Source organism: Pseudophryne corroboree, chromosome 5 (genome assembly GCF_028390025.1).
Source record: "Pseudophryne corroboree isolate aPseCor3 chromosome 5, aPseCor3.hap2, whole genome shotgun sequence".
In the NCBI taxonomy this organism is placed as follows: Eukaryota; Metazoa; Chordata; class Amphibia; order Anura; family Myobatrachidae; genus Pseudophryne; species Pseudophryne corroboree.
In genome coordinates, this window is record NC_086448.1 from 105,855,692 (window position 1) to 105,861,727 (window position 6,036).

Genomic DNA, 6,036 nt, shown 5'->3' on the forward strand with positions numbered 1-6,036 from the left:
GCCACGTATCTGCCCAGTATGGACAGATCACAGATCTTAGCCTTCAAACAGAAGGAAACAAGATAAGTAAGGGCCCCTTCTTGTTTTTCAGGGAAAACCTGTGGGAAAGGCGCAAAGTCACAAATCTCCCAATCAATTACTTTTGATTTTAAAAGAGTTAAAAATCCCAAAGGGTGGATGTGTGGCAAGGAGCAGTGTTGGAAGGATAACGATGTGTGACTGTAGGTGATTCATTGTCATTCACTAAGGTTGTCATACGTTTGCCCCAGAAATGATCTGACTCCAACACTGGTCGATTCTAGAAGGTGACTTGAACTATATTTTATCCTTTTTATTTTTTTTCTTTGATATTGTCTGTAATCTGTGTGTACTTTTAAAATACTATATATCTTGTTTTTAGTTCTGATATTCTGTGTTCTTAGACCTATAGCCTTGAGAGACACATGCTACTGATTTTTAAAGCATATATACTGTGAGCACAACTGAAGGGGCTGCTGTGGGAAGCGTTATTTCCCAGAATCCCCTTGGTAGTGGCAAACTGATATGTTTTATAAATTGCAAAAACCCCAATGTCATGACCACCTGACTTGGAAGGAGTTCTCAGCGCGGACGTGATACTGTTACTAGTACCACATCCGTGATAGATGTTACTAGTACCTATTGAAATATACAGTACTCTGCTTCAGCAAGAAAATGGCTGTTACATAATTTAAAAACATAGAACATAATAGGAACCATCTTTACATTGTTTCATTACTAATTAGAAAATGTTGCCTGTATGTGGTTTCTCCACTTCCTCACATCTTGCTTCCTCAAATGAAACACCTTAAGGTCTAAGGCTCAGACAGTATTACTGCACCGAAACCTCATATACTATGGACTGACACTAGATTTGTCATTGTAACATGAGATGTTAGGTGCTTTTTATGTACCACTACTTCAGATCATGCCGCAGACTACTGTACTCCACACTGCAACAGTATACAGTAAATACTTCAATGTGCCTTTTATATAACATTAGGAAGCACAGGTTATGTCTCCCGCCAGTAATCACTAATCATACACAGAGAGAAATTCCAGTTGTCTGTGTTATCCATAATCATTGTTACAGATGATGTGTAAATTAAAATGTTTCATTTTATTTCTGTCTGTGCTTCATTTATTTTGTCCTTTCAGCAAACCAAACAGTGAAACATATTTACTATTAAACACCTATAAGTAATACTGTATAGGCGTTGTAATGGCTTTTACTGTTAGTGTTAATACAGACCATCTCCTGAATACAGTACAGTCGGGTATGGGACTCGGGGTCGACACCCATTAGGTAGACACCTATTGGTCGACAGTGGCTAGGTCGACACTAGCAATAGTTCGACATGGCCATTAGGTTGACATGAACAAAGTCGACATGAAAAAAGGTTGACATTAGTTTTTCATGTTTTTTTGGTGTAGTTTTCTTCGCAAAGTGACCGGGAACCCCAATTAGTGCACAGTGTCCCCCACATGGCTCGCTTCGCTCACCATGCTTCGGGCGAGGTGCCTCACTGTGCTTGGCACAGGTTACCGTTCCCAATCGTAGTCTATGTGCGGATCGTAAAGTATGAAAAAGTTAAAAAAAAGATTTATTTATTTTTTAAAACTCATGTCGACCTTTTTGCATGTCGACCTTGTTCATGTCGACCTAATGGTCATGTTGACCTATCTCTAGTGTCGACCTATTCACTGTCGATCAAATGGTGTCGACCCAGAGACCGGATACCGTATAGTCAGGCAGACATTTGGAGGTTCAACCAATATTGAGAACATACTATATTAATTTTATTAGGAACTTGTAACATCACTAATTAATAAGCTGCATTCTCTGCCAGAGTCCTTGCTATCTCCTGCTCAGATGCTGGTGCCATATTTCCGAAGAGAGAGACAGAAATAAAGCACCAGATACTCCACAGATTGACGTAGGAGAGCCTGAATTGATGAATGAATGCTTCACTGTATGGAGGTTCATATGATGTGCTTCAAAAACTTTGGGGGAGATGTACTAAGCCTTGGAAAGTGATAAAGAGAGATAAACTATTGTATCAGCCAATCACTTCCTAACTGCCATGGTACAAGTTGTGTCTGAAAAATGATAGCAGCTGATTGGCTGGTACTTTATCACTCTCACTTTATCACTCAATTTATTTTTTTATAAGCAGTGACATCTATGGCCCAGAGCTGCAAGTAGACTTTTCGGTGCCCTGTGCAGAAAGAGAATTGGCGCCCCCACCCACTTTGCCAAGAGGGACATAAGGCGCATGCCTCTTGGAGAAGGGGCATGACAAAATTGATCCCAGAGAAAGCCCATGCTATGATGTTCCTTTCCTGTATTTGGGCACAAATCCTCTTTATACCACATTCATGCACTTAACTTGAGAGCTCGCTGTTATTTAGATACAATACCCCTTATAATACATTTCAATATACTGCCATACCCAGGACTCAAACCTATAACATGTTGCATTCCAAACACCCTACTCACTGATCTGTTTGCTCCTGTAAAAAGACTATGGGATTTCTAACAATAAGAAGCTACTTGTACTTAATACAATCAATAATCAGCATTGCAATTGAGCAGATCTATGTAGTATGCAGTCACATATCTTAATCCCTTGCATCCACACACTACATAGATCTGCTCAGCTGCAATGCTGATCATTATTTCACCAAGTACAAGGTAAGCTTCAAATCGTTAGAATTCTCTAGCTTAGAATTCTCTAGCTTTCTATGTAAGGGCAGATAGCTCAATGACTAGAGTGTTTGACTGCAATGCCACACGCAAAGGGTTTGAATCCCGGGTGTGTCAGCATCTTGAAATGTAATAGAGGACAGTGTGATTGAATAACAAAGAGCTATCAAGTTAAGTTATTGAATGTTGTATAGGTAATGGCAACGGAAAGGGCGGGGGTTGGAGACGAGCGATCAGGAGATGCTGGGCTTCAAAAAGGGGGAAACTGCAAGTTTCTAAACTGCAAGTAACTAAAATAGATAATTGACAAGTGCCACCAACAGCGCCCCCTACCCTGCAGTGCTATGTGCGGTGGCACACTCCTCACACACCTAGTTATGGCCCTGCTCAGGCCTACTAGTATTATTTTACCCATCATTGGACAAATACTTCTAGAGGGAGAATCAGTTAGCCTCAGAATGAGTTGCACGTTCTATTCCCTGAGTAAAGTGTCAACCGCTATTTAATAACAGGCCCACAATCAACCTGTGAGCAGCCCTGTGAAGCAGCTAATGCTCATTTCTGCTCGCATCTCCAGAAAACCTTCAGAGCCCAATAATTGTCACTGTTCTATGTTGCAAAATGAAATTAAATATAGGTGCCGGTGCCACATGGCAAACACTGGGGACATGGGCGATGTGTATCTACTGTACTTATCATTACTAAGCAGTGGCATAGCCAGGGAGAGTGCAGGGGGAATCCGTGGCGTCACTAGTGTTGGTGACACCCTGTGCACCAAATATCACCAGGCAAGTGCAACAGAAAAAGGAGAGCAGCCTTGCGGAAAGGGTGTGTTTCCTTGCAGCACACCCTCATTTCTCTGACGTCCTAAGTGGATGCTGGGGACTCCGTCAGGACCATGGGGATTAGCGGCTCCGCAGGAGACAGGGCACAAAAGCAAAAGCTTTAGGACTAGGTGGTGTGCACTGGCTCCTCCCCCTATGACCCTCCTCCAAGCCTCTGTTAGGTTTTTGTGCCCGGCCGAGAAGGGTGCAATCTAGGTAGCTCTCCTGAGCTGCTTAGAATAAAAGTATAGACTTAGGTTTTTTTATTTTCAGTGAGTCCTGCTGGCAACAGGCTCACTGCATCGAGGGACTAAGGGGAGAAGAAGCGAACTCACCTGCGTGCAGAGTGGATTGGGCTTCTTGGCTACTGGACATTAGCTCCAGAGGGACGATCACAGGCCCAGCCATGGATGGGTCCCGGAGCCGCGCCGCCGGCCCCCTTACAGAGCCAGAAGAGTGAAGAGGTCCAGAAATCGGCGGCAGAAGGCATCTTGTCTTCAAGAAAGGTAGCGCACAGCACTGCAGTTGTGCGCCATTGCTCTCAGCACACTTCACACTCCGGTCACTGAGGGTGCAGGGCGCTGGGGGGGGGGCGCCCTGAGATGCAATGAAAACACTATTTATGGTAAAAAATACATCACATATAGCTCCTGGGCTATATGGATGTATTTAACCCCTGCCATTTTACCTCATAAAAAGCGGGAGAAAGGCCGCCGTGAAGGGGGCGGAGCCTATCTCCTCAGCACACAAGCGCCATTTTCCCTCACAGCTCCGCTGGAAGGACGTCTCCCTGACTCTCCCCTGCAGTCCTGCACTACAGAAACAGGGTAAAAAAAGAGAGGGGGGGGGGCACTAATTTGGCATATAAAAACATATATAGCAGCTATAAGGGAGAAACACTTATTTATAAGGTTGTCCCTATACATGTATAGCGCTCTGGTGTGTGCTGGCAAACTCTCCCTCTGTCTCCCCAAAGGGCTAGTGGGGTCCTGTCCTCTATCAGAGCATTCCCTGTGTGTGTGCTGTGTGTCGGTACGCGTGTGTCGACATGTATGAGGAGGAAAATGGTGTGGAGGCGGAGCAATTGCCTGTATTAGTGATGTCACCCCCTAGGGAGTCGACACCTGACTGGATGGTCTTATTTAAGGAATTACGTGATAGTGTCAGCACTTTACAAAAAACTGTTGACGACATGAGACAGCCGGCAAGTCAGTTAGTGCCTGTCCAGGCGTCTCAAACACCGTCAGGGGCTCTAAAGCGCCCATTACCTCAGTCGGTCGACACAGACACGGACACTGACTCCAGTGTCGACGGTGAAGAAACAAACGTATTTTCCAGTAGGGCCACACGTTACATGATCACGGCAATGAAGGAGGCTTTGCATATTTCTGATACTACAAGTACCACAAAAAAGGGTATTATGTGGGGTGTGAAAAAACTACCCGTAGTTTTTCCTGAATCAGAAGAATTAAATGAAGTGTGTGATGATGCGTGGGTCTCCCCCGATAAAAAAATTGCTGATATCTAAGAAATTATTGGCATTATACCCTTTCCCGCCAGAAGTTAGGGCGCGTTGGGAAACACCCCCTAGGGTGGATAAGGCACTCACACGCTTATCAAAACAAGTGGCGTTACCGTCTCCTGATACGGCCGCCCTCAAGGAGCCAGTTGATAGGAAGCTGGAAAATGTCCTAAAAAGTATATACACACATACTGGTGTTATACTGCGACCAGCGATTGCCTCAGCCTGGATGTGCAGCGCTGGGGTGGCGTGGTCGGAGTCCCTGACTGAAAATATTGATACCCTGGACAGGGACAGTATTTTATTGACTATAGAGCGTTTAAAAGATGCGTTTCTATATATGCGTGATGCACAGAGGGATATTTGCACCCTGGCATCAAGAGTAAGTGCGATGTCCATTTCTGCCAGAAGATGTTTATGGACACGACAGTGGTCAGGTGATGCGGATTCCAAACGGCATATGGAAGTATTGCCGTATAAAGGGGAGGAGTTATTTGGGGTCGGTCTTTCAAACCTGGTGGCCACGGCAACAGCTGGAAAATCCACCTTTTTACCCCAACTCACCTCTCAGCAGAAAAAGACACCGTCTTTTCAGCCTCAGTCCTTTCGTCCCCATAAGGGCAAGCGGGCAAAAGGCCAGTCATATCTGCCCCGGGGTAGAGGAAAGGGAAAAAGACTGCAGCAGACAGCCTCTTCCCAGGAACAGAAGCCCTCCACCGCTTCTGCCAAGTCCTCAGCATGACGCTGGGGCCTTACAAGTGGACTCAGGTGCGGTGGGGGTCGTCTCAAGAGTTTCAGCGCGCAGTGGGCTCACTCGCAAGTGGACCCCTGGATCCTACAGGTAGTATCCCAGGGGTACAGATTGGAATTCGAGACGTCTCCCCCTCGCAGGTTCCTGAAGTCTGCTTTACCAACGTCTCCCTCCGACAGGGAGGCAGTATTGGAAGCAATTCACAAGCTGTATT